This window comes from Canis lupus, chromosome 8 (genome assembly GCF_003254725.2).
Source record: "Canis lupus dingo isolate Sandy chromosome 8, ASM325472v2, whole genome shotgun sequence".
Taxonomy (NCBI): Eukaryota; Metazoa; Chordata; class Mammalia; order Carnivora; family Canidae; genus Canis; species Canis lupus.
In genome coordinates, this window is record NC_064250.1 from 50,437,003 (window position 1) to 50,460,614 (window position 23,612).

Below are 23,612 nucleotides of genomic sequence, written 5' to 3' on the forward strand. Positions count from 1 at the left end.
TCTTCTTAGATTTCCTGGATATGCTGATATAATCTGCTTTCCTGGGAAAAATAAAATAAAATTACTGCTACTCTTCAGACTTATACTTTCCAATTAATTATAATGAGCTGGAAGAATCTGAAATTCAAGAACTTCTCTCCCCCCTCTTCTTGTTAAAGGTCATAATCTCAAAGCAGATACGGGCCTTCTTTACTGAGGGTCCCCCAAACAAAACAGGTAGCCGTAAGAATGGTTTCAATTAGTTTTCAGCATTAACCATGAAGTAAGGGCCATAAGGCAGGATAAAATATGGAAAAATACTACCCATGACCTTGTTCTAATTTATACTTTCAAACACATTACACTGCGGATATTTCACATATCTCTTTAATTCTATATGTCTAAGAACTGAACTTAACAATCTTTTAGCTTAATCATCTGTCTAAATGTCACATTTTTGCTATTGGAAAGTTCATTTTTCTAACATTTTACTTTGGTGGATTATACTTCAGAATAGGAAGGAACTATGTTTCATGCTAGTGGTTTTTCTCTTCAAAAGCTTTTTCAAAAAAATGGAATAAACTCAGACATTCTGTGTTTGCTTTGCCTATGTTAAGCATGTCTCTCCACTGAAATCTACAATGAGACTGTATCTTAAAGATTTTATTTATTTATTCATGAGAGACACAGAGAGAGAGGCAAAGACATAGACAGAGGGAGAAGCAGGCTCCTCGCAAGGAGTCCGATGTGAGACTTGATCCCAGGACCTGGGATCACGCCCTGAGCTGAAGGCAGGTGATCAATGGCTGAGCCACCCAGGTGTCTCTATCTTAAAGATCTCTTAAACAAGTGTTTATATAGTATCAGGTAAATGAGATCACATACAAACTATGTTTTCAAAGACTATCCTGACAGTAATTATAGAAGCTCTCAGTACTGATTTCCTTCAAGGCACAGAAAGTATGTAGTACAGTGAGCACAGTGCCAGGTTCAGTAAATGCTTCTTTCCTTTCCTTTTCATTTCAGTTATTATATCTCTAAATATTACCAAGTCGACTACCAGCCAGCCTTATCTCCTGATAAGATACTACTATATATAATCTACTGTAACTGAATGGAAGATTATGTTGATTCATATTATCTAAATTAACATGGCATTCTCTCAAGCTAGTGGTGCTATATCTGAACCACTGTTAGGACAATATCTCAATCTCTTGCTCACCTGGAAGTATTTGGGGCTGAGGTGAAGACAGAGTCAAGGTCTGCCTTAACTATTCCTATCACAGCAGTTCTGAAAACTGTCAATTATTTGCACGGTAGAAAAATCTCAGATGCAAAATCATGATGACACTTTCAAAAGAGACAAAGAAGGCAAATTTAAAAGTTATTTCACAGCTGAGGAAACTAAACCAGTGCCCAGGAAGGCTAAGTAACTCCAATGGAGGAACCAGGACTTGAACTCCCTGGTTCTTCTAGTTTCTTTTTTAAAGATTTATTTATTCATTTTAGAGGGGCAAGGAGGAGCAGAGGAAGAGGGAGAGAGAAACTCAGGCAGACTATGTGCTGAGCACAGAGCCAGACACGGAGCTCGATGTCATGACCCTGAGCTCACGACCTGACCACAAACCAAGATTTGGAGGTTTAACCAACAGAGCCATCGAGGCACCCCACTGGTTCTTCTAGTTTCTAAGGCTGTGCCCTTAACCACTGCTCACTGATTCACTTTAGCTTCTATATTAAGTAGGACTTAAAGGGAATATAGCTAACAGAAATGTAAGAGGAAAACTGAGTAATTGTCTCATTGAAGTCACTGATGGTGCTGCTTGGGCATCCCCTGGAGACTCGCTTGCCTCTTAGGATCTTTCACTAACCCTGCCTCCACCACCCCAGCCCAGGAGGTCACACGGCTCTTTGATTCTTAGGCCCTGATCTATCTGCTCCTAGGGAAAGTGTGGGGCCCAGAGACTTCCTTTCATCCTGTCTCCTCCTTCATAACAACACTCAGTTGGTTTTAAGGATTAAATTGCTTCAAGCTTAGGTACTCTTTGCTTCTTGACCTAAGCCCCTTGATCTGTAGCAGACTTGACTTTGAGATTTGCAGACCACTGGCCTTGAGGCACGAAGGACTCAACTTTCTCAGAAGATAAGGCCTGACTACATTCAAAAACAGCTGCCCTGATGCCAGCACATTTGTTCAAGCTCATGTTGACTCAGGAGTACCTGCTGGGCACTGGCTCCTCCTGCATGCAAGCCCCCTCCCCATTCCTATGCCTTCCCTTTTAAAACCCTCCAGTTTCCCCTGAATAGGGAAGATGATCTTTGAGACATACTAGTCCACCATCTTCCCAGGCTGCCGGCTTCCTGAATAAAGCAATTTTTCCTTTCCCAGTATCACTGGTCTCTCCAGTATTGATTTTTGTGCAGCAAGGAGCCAAATCTGAGTTTGGAACTGGTTCTCTTGTCCAGTAGTACTTCTAAATTACCATTCTAAGATTTCTATCACTGCTCCATCTTCCAAAGGGGGACATTCTGCAAAATTTCAGTCAACCATTGCCAGTGTTTCTTAGGAAGACTGCTATTGGCATTTGTAGACAATACTTGGGTTAAAGCTGTCCAGCGCCGTGAAGAGCATTTGGAATCACTGGCCCCTTGGTGATAAACGCCAATACCACTTCCCCACAGCCCAGTCTGGGACAACCAAATATGCCCCTAGATGTTTCCCAATGTGTCTTAGGAAGGCAGCACAGTTCCTGGTTAGTTGAGAACTACTATTGGCCCTAAAGTTATTTCTTCACAGGGACCGTGGGTTTCTTTTCTCTTTACCCTTAAGCTTGAGTTGGAGACACATTAGCTTTATATAGAACTTGGGCATGTTTTTACCTCCCTTAAATTCAATTACCAATTATCTAAAGGAAGATATAAAGGTGGGGCAGCTGGTATACTTACGGTATAAAAAAAAAAAATCACACATGGGAAAACCCAATTAGTTTATATAAAATATAAACTGATTAAAAGTATATCAAAAGGCAATACTTTATGATCAGGGAGGGCCTTTCTTCAGCAGGCCCTTTCCTTACCATTCTGGAATTTTATTTCTGTTCCATTAACTTGACTGTTACAAGTTATTACAGCTTATATAGCAAATTGTATTCCCCCTACTACTCTACTCTTTTCAGTTTTTTCCCTTCTTCTATCAAGATATAATTCATATCCTGTAAAATTCACCCCTTTAAAATATACAAGTCAGTGGTTTTTAGTATAGTCACAAAGTTGTGCACCATCACCAGTATTCATCACCTTTATCATCTCCAAAGAAATTCCATACCTGTTAGCAATCTCTCCTCATTTCCTCTCTCCACTGCTCCGAGCAATCATTAATCTACTTCCTGTCTCTATGATACTTCCTGTCTCTATGAATTTGCCTATTCTGGATGTTTCATATAAATGGAATCATATAATATGTAGCCTTTTGTGTCTTCCTTCTTTCACTTAACATGGTGTTTTTAAGGTTTATCAGTGTTGTAGCATGTGTCATGTTATAGCATGTGTCGGTATTTGACTCTTTTTTAATTGTCTTTGCATGGATACACCACATTTTGTTATTCACTCATCAGCTTCTGCACACTGGATTGTTTTCACTTTTTGGCTGTCACTAATAATGCTGCTAGAAACATCCATGTACAAATTATGGGGACACGTTTTCAATGTGGTTGGGAATATACCCAGGAAGAGAATTTCTGGGTAATATGCTAACTCTATGGTGTCTGCTTTTTGAGGAACTAGAAACTGTTTCCAAAGTGGCTGGGTAATTTTACATTCCTACCAGTGATACGGGAGCATTCCTATTTCTTGGATCCTCACTAACAATGTTACAGTCTTTTTTAGTAACGTTAGTGTACGTAAAGTGATTTCCTGTGGTTTTCATTGCATATACCTAATGTCTAACAGGTTTGAATAGCTTCTTTTTCTGCTTATTGGCCATTTGTGTATCTTCTTTGGAGAAATATTTGAATCCTTTGCCCATTTTATAATTGGGCCATTTTACTTGGGTTGAGTTGTAAAAGTTCTTTTTATATTCTGAATACTTGATAGAGTCTTATCAGACATGATTTGCAAAATTTCTTCCTATTCTGAGGACTGTATTTTCACTTTTGAACAAAAACTTTGATGAAGTAAAACTTATTTTTCTTGGTTGCTTGTTCTTTTGGGTGTCATAACTAAGATACTGCCTGGGTGCCTGGGTGGTGCAGTTGGTTGAGCATCCAACTCCTGGTTTTGGCTCAGGTTGTGATCTTAGAGTCATGAGATTGAGCCCTGAGTTAGTTAGCATGGCATCTGCTTAAGACAGACTCTCTCTCTCTCTCTCTCTCTCTCTCTCCCCCCCCCCCCCATCTGTTCCTCCCCACCCTCACTCACTTGCTCTCACACAAATAAAATCTTAAAAAAGAAAAAAAAGACAGAAAGAAAAAGAAAATCACTGCCGAGTCCCACAATCATAAAGATTTATATCTATATTTTCTTCTAGAGTTTTGTAAATTTAGCTCTTACATTTAGGCCTTTGATCCATTTTGAGTTATTTTTCTATATGGTGGGAGGTAGGGACCCAACTTCATTATTTTGCATGTAGATATCCAGTTGTCTCAGAATCATTCGTTAAAAGAGACTGTGATTGTCTTGTTGAATGCCAACTAATCATAAATTAAAAAGTTTACTTCTGGACTCTCAGTTGTGTTTTTTTAAGACATATTTTTTTGAGAGAAGGGCAGAGAGCATCCTGAAGCAAATTCCCCAGTGGGTGCAGAAGCTGACGTGGGGCTCAATCCCAGGACCCCAAGATCATGTCCTGAGCCAAAATCAAGAGTTGGCCGCTCAACTGACTGAGCCACCCAGGCGCTCCTGAGCTCTCAGTTGTATTTCATGGTCTGTGTAACTATACTTATGCCAATATGACACTATCTTGATACTACAGCTTTGGGACATGTGACTTTTTTTCCCTTAAGTTTGACTGTTCTAGGCCCCTTGCATTTCTATACAAATATTAGGATCCACTTGCCAATTTCTACAAAAAAGGCATCTGGGGTTTTGACAGGGATATTGTTTACTCCATAGATCAACTTGGGAAGTACTGTCATCTTAACAATAATAGTCCTCCAACCAATAAGCACGGATATCTTTCCATCATGTTAGGTCTTCTTCCTGCTTATTTTTGCACATTTTTTTTCCTTGGGTAGGATGCATTAAATATTGCCAAAATATTGAGAGCAAGGCAAAGGAATTAATAAAAATATTTAATAAAAACTATGTAGTTCCTTTTTGTTGTAGTTAGATTTTATTCATTTATTCATGAGAGACATAGAGAGAGAGAGAGGCAGGGAGAAACAGGCTCCTTACAGGAAACCTAATGTGGGACTCAATCCCAGGACCCCAGGACCATGACCTGAGCCAAAGGCAGATGCTCAACCACTAAGTCACCCAGGTGCTCTAAAATGATACAGTTCCTAATTAAGAATAAATAATGTTTCTTCTTCTTTTCTCCATTTTCATCTCTAATTTCCCCTAATGCAAATATGTTTTTAAATATATTAAAATGTGTTGCCCAGGTTGGGGTACCTGGGTGGCTCAGCCCATTAAGCATCTGCCTTTGGCCCAGGTTATGATCTTAGGATCCTGGGATCGAGCACCATGTTGGGCTCCCTGTTCAGCAGGGAGCCTGCTTCTCTGTCTCCTTCTCCCCCTCCCTGCCTGTTGGTGCATGCTCTTGCTCTTTCTCTCTCTCAAATGAATGAATAAAATCCTTTCAAAAATGTGTTGGAAAGGCTATACCAAGTGTTGACAAGAACAAGGAACTCTCAAGGCTTTGCTAATGAGATTGTGAACTGGGACTTTGTAAAAATGGCAATATATGCTGAACCTAAATATAGGCCTATTCTATGATCTGGCAATTTCATTCCTAGGTATATACACCCAATAGAATTGTATACCAAAAAACATGTACAAGAGTGCTACTTTTAGTAACATTCCAAATCTGGAAACCACCAAAACGTCCATCAGTAGAATGGATAACTGGTAATACATTCAAACAATATGTATGGTTTGGTACTAGGCAGCAATGCAAATGAACTATACTGTTCCACCCAAATATGCAGATGAATCTCAAAAGACATAATTCATAATTCATTCATTCATTCATAATGATGAATAAAATACACCAGATTCAAAAGTTCAAGGCAAAACTAATATATAGTGATAGAAGTCAAAACAGTGTCAAAATTATCTTTAGCAAGGAATGCAGGCTGGAAAGAGGCACAAGACAGCCTTCTGGGATACTGGAAATGTTCTAGGTCATGATCTGGGTGTGTATTCGCTGAACTAGGTGTATATTCACTGTTAGTGTTCAGTGTATCCCTAAGATTTATGCACTTTATTGTATGAATCTTAATACTTAAATAAATAAAAAATAAACATTTATATACTTGGAAAATCAAATGAAGTAAAAAAAAACTGCAATGTGATCAAATTTCTGATCCTTCAATTTACACTATTAAATATATCCAACTACTATTTAATAATCACCTTTTTTAAAAAACCACTCTTTTACTTAAAAAACAAAACCAAAAAAACCATCTAGATATTATGAGGTGGTCTCAGGCATTCTCTTGCCAGCCTTTGTTATTTAAAACAAATCTGGAAAAATATTGAAATTTTCCATGCTGGGTGTTCTACAAACTTCTAAGGCAGGGAAGTGTTATGAAAACACTTATGGAGTTATGGAGTTAAGGTTTTACTTAAGTTATGGAGTTAACGTTTTACTTACAGAGTTAAACCTTGCCCTGAGGTGCGAAATGAAAGCATAAAGGGCCTGGCCCTTCTTTTCTTTCCTCCTTTCTCTTTTTAAATGACTATATGAATAAAAGCACAAATCAGACAATACTAACCATTAAAGTATTTATTTTTCCACCTGTGCATCTGCTTTCATTCTCATACATTTTTCCCTAGATATTTTAGTATTAGGCTTTTCTTCTACATACTTTGCAAAAGGGAGCAGCTGAGGAAAGGCTGCCACTAAGTAATGTCAACAAGTCTGGTTCCCACTGCCTAGAATGGACGATTGCCTTTCAGAGGGCTATGGGGCATTCATTACAACTGGAATTACCAGCGTGCGATGTGGGATACAGAACTACTCAGCAGAGAACAAGTTAAAATGATGTTCTGTAGGGCTGCAGCAGGAACAAGGGTTTGTCAGAGAGGTCAATTTGGGATTAAAAAAGCTTAAACGCTTCTGGGTGAGCATAATATTATCAATGCATGTAAAACAGGTTCTCTTCAGGGATCCCTGGGTGGCGCAGCGGTTTGGTGCCTGCCTTTGGCCCAGGGTGTGATCCTGGAGACCTGGGATCGAATCCCACGTCGGGCTCCCGGTGCATGGAGCCTGCTTCTCCCTCTGCCTGTGTCTCTGCCCCTCTCTCTCTCTGTGACTATCATAAATAATTAAAAAACAAGAAATATAAACATTAAAAAAAAAAACAGGTTCTCTTCAGACTGTGGTTTCTAAGAAAGACTTAAATCTGAAATTCTGACCATCAAATATGGTAATGTTGGCAAAATATTAATTTCTTAGAACTAATGCTTTTGATAAATTAGAAGGATGGATTCTTTTGGAAAGTAGAGGGTTTGGCTTCTATTTTAAAAGGGGTAAAGCTGAGCAGAGGGAGTAGATGCAGACAGTTTAGGGAAGGCTGGACTTGTCCCAGGACTTAAGATATTCCTGAACTAAATAAACCCTAGGTAAATAGAACATTCCTTACATGTACAAGCAGATCCTTTAATAGAGAGAATTGCTGGGATTCCTGACTCCACCTAATCAGGAAATCAGGGTTCTAAAAATAACTTTTACTTCTTCGAAGAAAGAGGAAGTGGGTTGGCAAGTGAACATTTAGATTTGATAACCAACAGTAACAAAAAATATTCTGAAGTCTCTGGTGTTTTGGGGAGCCCAAAGGAAAACAAATGAATTTGAATCCCCATTAAAACTGCTACTTATTTTTAATATATACACCCACAAAAGTCTCAATAGAACATGTAAGTTTGTTTCACACCATATTATTTACACCACATAAATGATGAACTATTTCAAATTCAATACTGTTAAATAATTAAATCAATTAAAACAAATGAGTTCAGGGGCACCTGGGTGGCTTAGTCGTTGAGTGTCTGCCTTTGGCTCAGGTCGTGATCCAGGGGTCTTGGGATCAAACCCAGAATCAGGCTTCCTGCGGAGAGCCTGCTTCTCCCTCTGCCTACGTCTTTGCCTCTCTCTGTCTCTCATGAGTAAATAAATAAAATCTTTAAAAATAAATAAATAAAAGAGCTCAGATTTGAGAAAAATGACCAATTTATATTAAGTTCACCAAGTAACAGTTAAAAGTAACTGTGCATATCTATAAGCTGTCAATATGCTTTAGGTTTTTTTTTTAAGTCTGCTAAAATAAAATTACGTTTATTACATTCTCTACTGGCAGCAGTTGAAAATCACTAGAAACTATACTTCTTTTTCAAGTGAGCATTAAAACCATATCTTCTCAAGATAAAACTCAGTTTCAAAATCCTCAAAATGTTTAGATATCAAAGACAAATACTGTTTTTCATCATTGATGAGGAGAAAGAGATCCAGTTTAATCAAGATCTCACATTTTAAGCATGCAACTGAGCTAAAAGATTGAGAGATTAATCATAACAATTACAGGTAGAGAATATCATTTGTACAATTTCTAGGTTCATTATGATAGTATATATCCAGAGAACCATCAGAAGTTCTCAGATCCAATGTCAAGTAATGGAATTGGACAAGCATTCTTTTTTTAAAATATTTTATTTATTTGAGAGAGAGGAGCACTATCAAGAGGAGGGGCAGAGGAAGAGAGAGAAGTAGACTCCTTGCTGGGCAGTGGGCCTGATTCAGCTCCATCCCAGGACCCTGGGATCACAACCTAAGCTGAAGGCAGATGTTTAATTGACTGAGCCACCCAGGCACCCTGGACATGCACTCTTAATATCACTTTTACTTAATATGCACTACCTGCACACAATACAGGTAGGGAAAGAATCCATGCATTAATGACAAGACAGATTGGTACTATTGCCAAACAGGCAGAGTCAGTTGGGATGTTGCTCAAAGTTCTTTATACTTAATGGTTTCCTGTGCTTTCTTTGCATTGTTTTTCTTTCACCTTTTCTACTAGTGGTTTAACTGCTGGTATTCTTCTACTAAAGTGTTTAATGATTCCATAATGAAAGGCAGATAATTATGTTGCCTTCTGATATTTTCAAATCTCTTTAGTTTCTGTACTACTTCTTCAATAAGCATTTAACTTTTGGGTAACCTCTGACTGAATAGCATTTAACCTATTACCCTGATCTGTATCCATGGGTTCCTCAATAAATAAGTTGTCTTGTCTCTCCTTGTCTTTGTAACTGCTATCCTCTTTTCATATATCATTTTTCTATCAGACACAACGGCCATTAAGTTAAATCGAATTTCACCTTCACTGTACTTTTGTTTCCTTTGTTCCTATGACTGGTCTCACTGATGCCATTTTGATGGCAGACACCGAAACTAGTCGGCCTTCTCTTATTCCATCTAATTGATGCATCTTCCATTTACAGGAACATAACTGACAAAGTGAAAAGCATCTTCTTTTGCTGATGTCTTGAATGTTTCAAACACTTGCTGTCTGACAAAACTGTTGTGCACTTGTTGAATCACATCTGAACTGCTGAGTGCCAAGCCTTTTATTGCTGCATCAAAACTTTGTGAAAATTCTTTAAACTTTGATAACATCTCTCCTGAATGGACATCTTGATGATACAATTCAATAACACACTTACTATGGCCTGAGTAGCACAAACATTATTAATTACCTGCTTAACAAAAAAAAAAAAAAAAAAAAAAAAATATGTGTCAAGTCTGCGATCCTGAACTACAGAGCCTGCTGGTTCTTCTTGCTGCCTCTTGAAAAGAAAACCTAACCCATCAAGCGGTTTTAACTCTTCAAAATTCTCGGGTTCTAAACTTCGTATTTCTTCTACTTGGGCTCCTTGGCAACCAAATCCTTTAATGAGTTCAGTGAAGACCCTTGGGTTGCTTTTCACGAAGCACCACTCCCCAAGTTGCCTGTGATGGCCCAGGCCACACAAGGACTAGGCTGCTACCTCAGGCTCTGCCTCTCACTCCCCCAACTGCCACCTATATCTCAGTGATCTCAGAAAACCTGTAGCTGAGCTCATCGGCCCCATGTCACCCCGCTTCAGGATTTCTTTTCTTTACTCTTTTTTTTAGGATTCTCATTTAAAAAAAAATTTTTTATTGGAGTTCAATTTGCCAACATATAGCATAACACCCAGTGCTCATCCCACCAAGTGCCCCCCTCAGTGCCCATCACCCAATCACCCCAACCCCCCGCCCACCTCCCCTTCCACTACCCCTTGTTCGTTTCCCAGAGTTAGGTGTCTCTCATGTTTTGTCACCCTCACTGATATTTTTACTCATTTTCTCTCCTTTCCCTTTATTCCCTTTCACTAATTTTTATATTCCCCAAATGAATGAGACCATATAATGTTTGTCCTTCTCCGATTGATTTACTTCATTCAGCATAATACCCTCCAGGTCCCTCCACATCGAAGCAAATGGTGGGTATTTGTCGTTTCTAATGGCTGAGTAATATTCCATTGTATACACAGACCACATCTTCTTTATCCATTCATCTTTCGGTGGACACCGAGGCTCCTTCCAGTTTGGCTATTGTGGACATTGCTGCTATAACCATTGGGGTCCAAGTGTCCTGGCGTTTCACTGCATCTGTGTCTTTGGGGTAAATTCCCAGCAGTGCAATTGCTGGGTCGTAGGGTAGTTCTATTTTTAACTCTGAGGAACCTCCACACAGTTTTCCAGAGTGGCTGCACCGTTCACATTCCCACCAACAGTGCAAGAGTGTTCCCCTTTCTCTACATCCTCTCCAACATTTGTGGATTCCTGTCTTGTTAATTTTCACCATTCTCACTGGTGTGAGGTGGTATCTCATTGTGGTTTTGTATCAGGATTTCTTAAATAAACACCTAAAGAAGTTGAATTTGAGGACTACTAACATTTTTGAAGCCTTCTCTAACTTTAAGATATAAAACTTAAAAAAAAATCTAGTACATGAAAATAAAGATTTATTTTAGCACATATTTTTTTTTAGAAATACAGGAGATACAAAAGTAGCGTCATAATCTTTACACCAAAGATAAAAATCTCACCAGGAAGACTACACAAAAAGGAAAGAATGTATTTCATGCTAGGAAAACAGAAAAATGGATCCTGAGTATCTACCCAGTATGTGCCAGCCATCTAGGCCCTGGATATACTGTCTGGAATAAAAGAGACAGGCTCCTGCCTGTGTGGAGCATACATTCTGATGTGGGAGATGGACAAACAAGATAAATATCTCACTCTAGTGATATTTGAGCCATGACCTGGATGAGCTAAGTACTATCTCCATAGAGTGTCAAGGCCCAGAAGCAAAAAGCACAGCTGGCATTTCCTAGGGCACAGTGAACCAGAATGGTTGGAACCTAGCCAGTCAAGGGAGTCTGGGATATACATTGTCCAGAGGGGGCCAGATCACAAGGCCATCTTCACCCTAAGAAAGGCTCTGACTCTGACTTTGACTTTGAGAAGCAGAAGGCCCCAGGAGAGTTCTTAACCAGAAGATTGATAAGATCTCCTATGTTTCAACAATATCACCCTGAAAACAAACAAACAAAAAAAACACCCCCCAAAAAAACCAATATCACCCTGAGTGTTGCATTTAAATGGAGGTGAGGACAGAAACAGAGAGGGCATGGGAGAAAATGGTGGCTCAGACTAGGGTGACAGCAATAGGTATGAAAGGTAGATGGGGATATATTTTGAAGTAAACAGAAGTGTTACAAATCTTTAAAGCATAGAGAAGGTACCAAATAAATATTTAATGAAGGAATGAATCTTGGATAGGAAGGAAACCAATATGCTCAGAGAAGGAATCTAAGAGTCATCATACTGCACTGGAACTTACTGCATGGAAGTTTCCTATTCCTGATTTTTCAGCATTCTTTATTTATCTTAATTCTTCCAAATCATTTTTGATTGACCAATCCGTCTATGACCATTAAATCCATGTGAAAGTAGACAGAAGTCTAAGTCAAGTCAACATTAGTGGGGATCCAGAGTAATGGACAGGTTCAAAGATATTCAGAACACACAATCTAAAGGCTCTGGGTGATTAAATATATGGAATGGAAAAGCAAAGAAAATACAACAGTGATTTCTTGTTTGGACAACTTCGTAAATAGTGACACTATTATCTGAGGGAACACAACAGAAAAAGCATGTGTGAAGGGAAACAAATGGAAAGGGCTAAAAATCTTAGAGAAACAAAACTCAATTTGGGGGGGAGCAAGTATTTTTAAAGTCTAAAGGTTTAAAATTGAGTAGGTCAGGCAGCCCTGGTGGCCCAGCGGTTTAGCGCCACCTTCAGCCTGGGGTATGATCCTAGAGACCCAGGATCGAGTCCCACATCAGGCTCCCTGTACGGAGCCTGCTTCTCCCTCTGCCTGTCTCTCTCTCTCTGTCATGAATAAATAAAATCTTTAAAACAAAACAAAACACTTTATATATACATTTAAAAAAATTTTTTTTAAATAAAATTGAGTAGGTCAAGACTACTGCTTCCAAACTTGGACTGGAATATCAAAAGTTAATTCCTATTTGGAAAATAATGAGAAGATTCTGGAAATGGACAGTGATAATGGCTGCACAAAACTGTAAAAGGTACTTAATGCTAGTGAATTAAAGACCCCCAAATTAGTTAAAATGTTAACTTTTATGTTATGTATATTTTACCACAATGTTCACTCACTAAAGAACAAATTTTTTTTCATGAGATATAATTCATGTTCTATACAGTTCACCCATTTAAAACATGTAATTCAATATTTTTAGTATATTTATCGAATTATGCAACCACCATAATAATTAATTTTAGAACATTTTTATTGCCCCCCTGCCAAAGAAACCAGCACATATTAGCAGTCAATCATTCCCTTTTCACCCCAATCTTCCAGCCTGTATGTCAGGTGTAAACAATACTTTTTTTTTGTTTCTGAAGAATGTAATATAATTTATCCCAAAGTCACTTTTTTCTACGTAAACAAGACTTAAGGGATAACTTCTGAAAAAAGTCCACACCTTTTAAAACCCTAAGTCTTTCAAATACACAGCTCTACTAACAGAAATTCCTGGACAATTTTTTTGCAGTTTAGATGAAATTCATACAAATCAGTAGATACGAGCAATTTATTTTTGTTATTTTCTACCAATGTTTCTACTTCTGAGCTTGAACAACTCCAAAGAAATTGAGGGCACTATGAAAGATGAAGGACAGAAGTGGAAAAAAAAATTAGGTTACGGAAAAATTCCTGGCACCTCTGAAGACATACCTCTACTTTGTACGTCATTAATTTGTTCTTTTTATATATTTCTGTTTGTTTTTACACCTTTCATGTGTGGTCTCCTGCCCTTAAAAACAAACTGCAAACTCTGAGGGCAAATACAGTTTTCCCACCAGCACCTCCCTCAAGAATATACAAACATTGGAGTTGGAATATTCTGAGAAAATGGAAACCCTTTTATGTGTTCAAACTAATTTGGATTCCACAGCAGAATTACCTATATTCAATGACACTAAGGCAAACAAATATTGAAGTATTTCATACACAAAAAGCATTCTGACATTTGAACCTGGGTGTCCAGGTTCAAATTCTGTCTCTACCATTTGGTAACTCTTTGACCTCGGGTAAGCAACTTAACTTCTCTGCTGCCTCATTTTATAAAAGAAGGAGAACTGTGTCTAATACTTGTTCTGAGAATTTATTTACAAACTCAGAGCAGTGCTCAGTACACAGTAAACAAAATAACATGTTCACTATTATTACTTCCCTCTACTCATGTATTTTTCCCTTAAAATTATGCCATTTATATCTTCCACAGTACTTCACGATCTGACCCTGTAGCTTAGCCTTAGCTTTCAAAGATGAAATGAAGGATCCTCTTGCTTTCCCTCACTGTTTCTAGTTCTTCACTTTTTAATCCCTTAGCATGCTCTTAACACATAACACAGGACACAGATGACATTACCAATATATAAACACATAACACACAAAGGTTTACAATTAATAAATATACCTCATATGTTACATCATTGACCATACTATTGACTTTCCAAAGCTAGTTTTAGCCAGTGTTCCCCTACCTCTGCTATCACATCATCCATTACCATCCTGATGAGGCAAATTACCTGTGCAATTGGAGAATTCAAGATGGCAAGCAGATGCCCTTATTTTCTAAAAAGCACGCCTCACCATAACAGGGATGGAGCTAGGTCTCTAGTTCCAGATTTTCTCCCATAATTTGGAACAGGCATACAGAGTTGACTGTGCTGACATTTTAAAATCTGAAACCATTAGGTGGCCATTTTGAAGCAAGACATCAAAGCAGTAAAAGCAGGTCTGAGAAAGACAGGAAGTAATAATTCTACTGTCTCCTAAATTTCAATCTTGAGCTTTAGTTTGGTTCTTTGGCGGCATGGACACTTCTGAAGTCAGACTATTTGGGTTTGTGTTCTGGCTCCACCATCCACTAGCTGTAAGGTCACCTAACCTCTCTGAGTCCAATTTCCTCATCTGCAAAATGGAATTGATGATGACAATGATGACTGCATCTACTTTTGTAAGGTTGTTTCAAGGATTAAATGAATACAGGTAAACTGCTTAATAAAATGCCTTGTACATGGTGTTTAAAAACTATTTTAATTATTTTATGTTTATTGTATAATAATTTATTTTTATTATTTTACCTATAACAATTTTTTTTGGTCTTGTAAACACACTTTAATTTAAAATTAAGATTTCTGAAACAACTATACTAAGAGTGGTATTATAGGTCTGCAGCTAAATAAGACATAGCACTAAAGTAATTCTGTTAGTTTTAATTTTTGAGGGTTCTTTTAAAAGCACCACTTAAAACTTATATATTCCCCAAAACCTATAACAATATTTTAAGGCTTTATTCTTCTTTCTTCAAATCAGAAAAAAGCTAGAAATAGATGAGTATATATACTTTGTGCTCTAAGGAGATACTAAAGATCTTGAGTAAAAAGAGAAAAAGCAAGCCAACTGACTCTTTTAACTACACAATGTAATCAGACACCAAAAAGGACAGAATAAAAATCAATAAAACAAAACATAGAAGTGGTTAGGAGGTAGAAATACTGAGAAAATGTTGCTTATTTTGAGAATTAAAACAAACTGAATGCTTTGCCTTTAAAAGTTTCTGAAGCTACTATGTCATTTTTCATGGCTGGCACACAGGAAGTAGTCAAAAAGTGACTGATGGGTGAATGAAACCTTGTGTCTTAAACTAATGAAAAAAAGCCAAAACCAAATAAATAGAGGAGGTAGTAAGAAGCTCCCTCTAGATGTGTTAAAGATCAGGTATCAATTAGAGGAATAATATGCATTAAAGACTAAAAAAGATAAAAATGTAACAGACACAGCTCTTCTCTGCTAATAAAATTAATTTAACATATTAACAATTAACTGTGCAGATGGGGGAAGAGTCATGTACAGCAGCAATGGTATCAGATAACCAAGAAAGTCTCCATTTGAATTTGAAATATATTTTATGATCTTAAAAGCAGACTTACCTTATTGTTAACATTTAATTTTGGTTTAAGTCCACATATGGCAGTTCCACCAAGAGGGGAAATGAGTAACACGAATTTAGGGGAAATGATACACACATTTAGCTGTGGAGGTGGATTATGATGACAAATGTGCCACAGATAATCTGTTTGTAAAACCAAAAATATATAAGACATGCAAAATCCAAGAATAAGCAAAAATTAACTAAGAAGGTCTGTTTGTAGTCACTTTACAGAACGAACAAGTTCAATCCAAAGCAGCACTTTGATCTGTCAAAGGTAACTTTTCCCAAGCAATGCCTTATCATGGCCTATTTTTCTTTTTCTTTTTCTTTTTTTTTCTATTTTTCATTTCAAGTATTTTGCGCTTAGAAATGCAAAAATTCCAGGTATAGAAATTACATGATCTGGACATAATAACCCCTTTCAGGAGGAGTGAGGGACCTATAAGCAAATGCGTTCCAGCATAATCCTATGGAGATGTACTTTCAGATAGGAACAGAGACTTGGGATCCCTGGGTGGCGCAGCGGTTTAGCGCCTGCCTTTGGACCAGGGCGCGATCCTGGAGACCCGGGATCGAATCCCACGTCAGGCTCCCAGCATGGAGCCTGCTTCTCCCTCTGCCTGTGTCTCTGCCTCTCTCTCTCTCTGACTATCATAAATAAATAAAAATTAAAAAACAAAAAACAAAGGCCTTCACTAATTAATCCTATTTCTTGCTGATCATTACTGAGTTCTCAACCAATGCCTTGAGGAAACCCTCCAGAAGTCATGAAATGCACATATGAACACCTGGCATAATCCGTGGCTTACTTGTGTGTTAGCTCTATCACTTGTACACATTTGTTGGCCATCACATATAGGTCAAAATTGTTTTTCAGAACACAAAACAGAAAAAGATGACACCACCAATGTTCAAGTCAAGACAGATAAAGAGCCTCTTGCCCCAGAGTCACCTGTGTTCTGCCAAGGCACAGGGCAATTCTCGCTGGTTTAAGGCTGAGGAAGGCAATTGGCTAGACTCCACTCTCACCAATTCTTAAACTATGGGGAGGAATTAACAAAGAAAAGAATGGCTTATTTTATTTTGTTTCATTTTTAAAATACTTCAGAGAATTAACATTGTAATCCAATAGCCTTATATGAGGTGCTGTCAGATGAAGGGACCCACATGAAATGGTGGAACAAATGGAACACTTCACTTACCATAATGATAAGATTCTAATATTCAAGCCAACTTAGATATGATCACGTGTTTAGGCATTTTTAGTGCCCCCATTTACGGAGAATTCACAAACTGACAGCCCTCACAATGAGATTTCTTTCTCTTTTGTTATTCTTAAGCACTAGTAAATACATAGGGTATGGGAGGTATCCTAGCAGGATTCATCTGTTTTTTTTTGTTCTGCCAAAATTATGGAGTAAAGTCTAACAACCGTAGAACAAAACTGTCATCAGTAACTGCTAAAAAAGCAGTTAACTATTCTCATTTTCTTCCCTCCCATAACTACCAAACTCTTCTAATCAAGTGGTGTTATTTATCTGCTATTGCTAAAAAGGAGTAACAGTAATAAATCTGTAAACTATATTCTAAACAATTGACATGGATTATCCAAGGACATATAATCATAGGGACTGTACTTTCTGTGACATACATGTAATTACCTGGGTTTTGAAAATAAGCATGTATTAGTCTTGTAAGCAAAATAATGAATGAATAGATGAGTACATTTAAATTGGTATTAAAAACCTTGTATTTTGGATCCTTAAGACTGATCCCTGAGCTGCATATGTTCATTCATGTTATTGATGATCTACTTTCTAGCAAACTGCCCAGGGTATAAATACCATTAATGGGACCAACTAAAAATCAGCTGAGAAACAGAAACTAAAATATAAAGTTAACTAACTTAATATTGTAAAAACTGTTTACATTTATAGAGAACCAGAGTTTAGAACCGAAAACTGAGTCTTCACTACAGAGCACAAAATGGAGGGGGAAAACACTGTCAGGCCTAGAAGAGAGTTTATTTACTTATTTACTTCCACTGAGCCTTGAAAATTTGGCTAGCAAATTTTAGTATTCAAAAAAGTGGGCTAATCAACTGAGGATGCTGTGATAGCTAATTTTATGTGTCAACTTGACTGGACCACAGTGTCCAGATATTTGGTCAGACATAAATTTGAGTGTACTTCTTTGTGAGAATGTTTGGGATGAGATTAACATTTGAATTGGTTGACTGAGAAAAACTGAGTAGACTGTCCTCCCAGGGTGTCTGGATGGTGCAGTTGGTTAAGCGTCTGACTCTTGGGGTTCATGATCTCAGGGTTGTGAGACTGAGTCCTGCGTCAGGCTCCACGCTTAGTATGGTTTTTGCTTAAGACCCTCTTCTCCTTTTCCCCTCTGTCCTCTTCCTCCATGCTTGTTCTCTCTCTCTCCAATAAATAAATCTTAAAAAAAAAAAAAAAGAATTGTCCTCCCTAATGTGGGTCAACCATATCTAATCATTTGAAGGCTTCAAAAGAACAAATGGGTGCTTCCAAAAAAAAGGAATTCTTCCTGCCAGTCATGCTAGCACATCAGGGTTTTTTCTGCCTTCATACTTGAACTAATAAGATTCAGCTCTCCCTGGGTCTCAAGACTAATGGCATTTGGACTAGAATTATATCAGCTCTTCTGGGTCTCTAGCTTGCCAAATTCAGATCTTAAGACTTGTAAGCCTCTATAACTACGTGAGCCAATTTCTTATAATATCTCTCTTTTCCATTCTCCTTCCTCCTCTCTATAAAAATACCAAATAGAGAAAGTCCAGCAAATGCTTTATGATGATGATTTCAACTTTGATGCCTCAGGAAGCTTGGGATCCTGTCCAAGAAATAGCCATCTATTTATCTGATCAAGTTATCCCAAACCCAAGGAAACTCAGATGATACTTAATAGAACATTTTCTCAAATAATGGCCACACTTTTACTTAGATGTTTAAAATAATCTCTAGGGATGCCTGGTGAGCCTGCTTCTCCCTCTGCCTATGTCTCTGCATCTCTCTCTCTGTGTCTCTCATGAATACATAAATAAATCTTAAAAAAAAAAAAAATCTCTAACTGCTGTTAAAGCCAGTCATCTTCTATCTTTTTTCTACTTCTTTCCCCATATGGTCACCATCCCCATTGGTTTTTTATTTTTTCATTCATGAGACACAGAGATAGAGGCAGAAAGAGAGGCAGGCTCCTTCCAGGAAGCCTAATGTGAGACTTGATCCCAGGACCCTGGGACCATGACCTGAGACAAAAGCAGACGCTCAACCACTGAGCAACCCAGGTGCCCACCATCCCCACTGTTAACATTAAAGAAAAAGCACAGAATTGGAAAGAGTACTAATCCATACAATTATTGTACTTCATTTAAATAGTTTTGTTATAAACAAGAGATAAGACCCTCCCCACCTACCAAATATAAAAACGACTAGGTATCTCCTTTACTCTTCATCAATGGCAAAAAAAAAAAAAAAAAAAAAAAAAAAATAGCACTCTAGATCTCCAGGGAAGATGACACCCTGCTATTGACAAGGTGTTGTTTACGAAACACTGAATAGTACGTATTACTCAAATCACCCATAGCAGCAAGTATCTTAGAACAAAAAATCTTGTGGCCATACTTTCCGTATATTCCTCCAAGAACAGAGTATGCTGAAGAATTAAAAACTGAATGATAAGTTTAGTGAAGGTAAAGATCCATTAATGGAAAAAAAGAAAACCTTTCTATAAATAGAGGCAAATGCTTGGTATTTGTTAAAATTTTGATAACTTTTGCTTATCTTATGAATCTTATGAGTATGTAGGTTCCCAAGTTGATTTCCATGCCAACGGAAATATATTGATAGTTAACAAGGTTAAACCATGAAGGAGTTTCCACTTCATATTTTTATTTTTTCACATTTAGATGATACCTTAAGTGCAGAGGCTGGCAAAACAAGAATGAATTCTTAGGTCATCCAAGTTTCCTTCCTAAAGCAGCAGCAATCTCTCCTTCATTAATGTTTCTTAATTATCAATGGTTACCTTCTATGGACAGTTCTAAAGTGGGTGGAGAAGGCAGCAGACCACACTTTCCACTCATCACAGCACTTTCTAGATCAATAAATTGTACATTTGTCACAAGTACCCAGGTGGGATGTACCAGGAAAAGCAGGCTCTCATAGCTCACTAGAAAGGAGAAAAAGGGACAAAAGAATGCCTAAACACACAAATCAACCATCGTTAAAGGTCCTCCTTTGTTCTTTAACTTCTACATGAGCACCTGCAGAATTTCAACTTGTAGACTAAAATTAAGATCACTATGCCTAAAAGTATCTTCAAGTACCCAATAAGACTAGAAAAAGAGGTAAGGGTGAGAGAGAGAGGAGAGCATGGGATGTGTAAAGAAAAAAACCAACAGTGATGCTATTTTTAAAACCACACTGTTGGAATTTGAATTTAAGTTCAGGTTTTTCACATGCTTTCAGAGAAAGAAGGATAAAGTATCTTATCTAGAAATGTTACCTAAAATAAATAAAATGATATTAGCTAAAAGGCAGAGCAGACTGATTTGAGTAACACGTCTTCCTTAAGTACCAGTTAAATTGCACTAGAACATTTTTAAGGTCTTTAAGAGACCCAAGGAATAGGAAAATAAATGTTACCTGCAACTCATTCTTTACAAGCTATTTTCATGCTCCAGTTTAGTCTTGTAAAAGGGAGATTTATAAAGGACTTCCAGAAAGCAGGAGCTCAGTAACTTTGTTTACCACTGAAGCAAAATGAGTCGGAGCTTGGTTCACCATCTCCTAAAAGCAGCCCCTATTTTGCTAGACTGGCAACAGATAAAGTAAAAGTAGCCCCAATTTTGCTAGCCTGGCAACAGATAAAATGCTCAGCTTGGGCAATTGTCAGGCTAATGAACATCAAAGCAGACAGCCTGCCTCTCCCTCTCCTAGGGACACTGTTTCAAAGACTACTTTGTTTTGTCTCCCTACAAGAATGTGGCCAAGTATGTGACTTTACTCTCCTATATTACCACTGCTATTTCTCTCATCTACAACTAGAGCAGTTTTTGTGAACACCAAGTACTGCACAGTGAGTGACTCTCAAGTACCGTTTATCACCCTCTCACTAGTCTTAGCTTAATCCTTTAATTAGTTTCAATGCCAAAAACTAGGATTTCCTGAGCACTGCCACAGGATGTGTATCAAGCAGCAACGGCCAAGGCTTAAAGTTGTTGATTCAATGAAATCAAGACTTTAAAAGAATGGTTGCTAATGCACAGCCAGAAACAGAGGGCTCGAAACTAAAAGGAGGCCAAGTGCCTTTGAAAAATTAAGGAATTGAGTTTTAAAGGGTGCCAGCTCACTGTCAGGACAGAAAGTCTTCATTTGTCCAAAGACTATCCTATCCTACTGTTCTCTGGGGCTGGAACACATAACAAGCTACTTTCAGGCAGAACTACGAGGATGAGAGGACGCCTGGATGGCTCAGTCAGTTATGTGCCTGCCTTTGCTCAGGTCATGATCCTAGGGTCCTGGGATCAAGCCCTGCATCAGGCTTCCTATTCAGTGAGGAGTCTGCTTCTCTCTCTGATCCTCCCCCTGCTCATGTGCTCTCTCTCTTGAATAAATAAATAAATCTTAAAAACAAAAAACAAAAAACTACAGGGATGAGGAAACCCGTGTACTATGCTCAAGCACCCATCTTCAGATGAGGAGGGTCAGCAAATAAGACAATCACTGGTAAAGTTTAGGCTTTGAATAAACTGAACAGTTGCAGAGGTGGAAGACAAGGCCATAATAAGTTTCACAAGCTAATTGGTATTGAGCTTTTAAAAGCTTATAATGGGCAAGGCCATTTGTAGGTTATGTACTAAAAATTTTGATCCTGAATTAGTAGGCCATTAAAAAAAAGTGAAACAAAAATAAATGCAACCAGACTTAAAGAGCCAACCATGGGTCTCTGAATTCTTAGTTATCTTTCTCCCTTCCTAATTGATTTCTGCCTTCTCTACCTATGCCACTGATTCATTCAGCAAAGATCATCAGCTCTCTAGGAGAAAGCATCAAGGCATCCAGATTTCTAAAAATGATGAAAACTGGCAACACAGTTTTACCACAAAGTTCCTGTTTCACAAGCCAACATGTCCCTTATTTTTCTTTCAAAAGAAAGAGACCATATATCTGGCTTTCAATTTCCTTTCCTTCCCAAATTACCACCTCTCAGTAGAGTAGTTCTTGGTTATTTTCTGTGTAAACAAACTTAAATAAACAAAAAGGTAGCCTTTAAAAATTAGTTTAAGTTTTCTTTAAAATGCACATTTTAGGCCTTGTCCACTAAGACTCAGTGTGGTCCGGTAAAGTGGACTAGAATTCTCATTTCAAGAAAGCTCTATAACAGTGGTGCTCAACCCTGGCTACATGTTAAAATCTGGGATGCTTTTAAATAACACCCTGCAGGGGCCTCATTCCCAGATAGTCACAGGGTGTGCAAGGGGCCCTGACATAAGCATTCTGACTAATTTTGAAGCAAGGTCAGGAACCACCACACTAAAAGTACCTCTGATACAACATGGTCTATGGACAAAGTTTGAGAACAGGGGCTTACAAGAGTACACCTGAACGAGGTCCTTCTGAACCTTGTTCCACATTCCACACCAAAGTAGATAGCAGGCAGAGTAAAATATTTAGACAATTTAAAAAAACATAGGTGCCTTTTTTTTTTTTCTTCCAAATCAATTCTTCTTCAGAAAGCTCTCAAATCTGGCAAGTCTTTAGTAATTAAGAACAGAGTCCATATATCTTACTTGTCTACACATATTAAGTATTCATATAGCAATAAATAGCAAAACTGATGAAAAATTAGGCTCAAGTCTCCTAGACAAGATCCTCCGAAATAATTCTGGGGGAAATCAATTCTAATCATGTTAAAGTTTAGAAAGTTATTCTTCTTCAAACAAAACAGAACCTGGGTGATAAGGTTCACAAATTGCAAGTCATAAGAAGAATAGATTGCAGTAATGGTTATAAGTCTCAGCTACACAGTAACTGAATAAATCAAATTATGGGAGAAAAAAAATCTTCAAAGTAAATTCGATTATGAAATAAAACTAAGGTAAAATTCATCCACTTCAATCCTAAAAAAACAAACTCTGAATCACAGTACTTTAATTAAGAATTAGTTTCCTTATAACATCTTACTAAATCTTCACAATCAGGGACGTCTAGTACAGGTCTCCTTTTCTGTCCTAGGGCAACAACCTCAAACTCCTTATTTATGTTTTGTAATAAGAACAATATTCTACTAAATGAACAAGTCTACATTTGTTCAAAGGTTAGCTGCCGGGCCTGCTTGCTTGTGGACATCTTAATAGCTGGTTTTAAACAAACTCTGACACAAGACACAAAAAGAGACACCACTCTTGTGGTGAGAAACTTTTATTAGCATTTGGATCTGGAAGAAAGAAAGAGACCGGGAGTGAAGAAACAGACCTGCGCAACAGAAGCTCCTGAGTATTCTAAACAGATTTCTGAAGCAGAGAGGGAGGCTAAAGGGGTTACTGATCCATAGAGAGGGAAGGCAGGTAAATGCCCTCAAAGGGCTTTCATTTATTTGTATGGCTGATTACTTACAACTAAATTTAGCTGTGTTTTGGAAAATTAGACCAGAAATCAGAAAATTAGGAAGAGGTTATAATAAAATGTTTTAATAAAAAGCTAAATATCACTAATGCAACTTCAGAAGGAGATGGAGTTCAAGAAGGCCATGTTCTTTCTATTCAGAGACAAGATACTGAGAAAACTTGTACCATTTGCAGGCTCAAACTTCCTCAACT

The 23,612-nt window shown here is 37.8% G+C and overlaps 1 protein-coding gene and 1 pseudogene across 3 annotated transcripts in view; both read right to left on the bottom strand.

Moving 5' to 3' along the window:
- Positions 1-23,612, bottom strand: part of SPTLC2 (serine palmitoyltransferase long chain base subunit 2) — a 109,423-nt gene that overhangs the window by 20,602 nt on the left and 65,209 nt on the right. The window lies entirely within an intron of this gene.
- On the bottom strand, positions 762-22,086 carry LOC125755599 (ubiquitin carboxyl-terminal hydrolase isozyme L5-like; annotated as a pseudogene).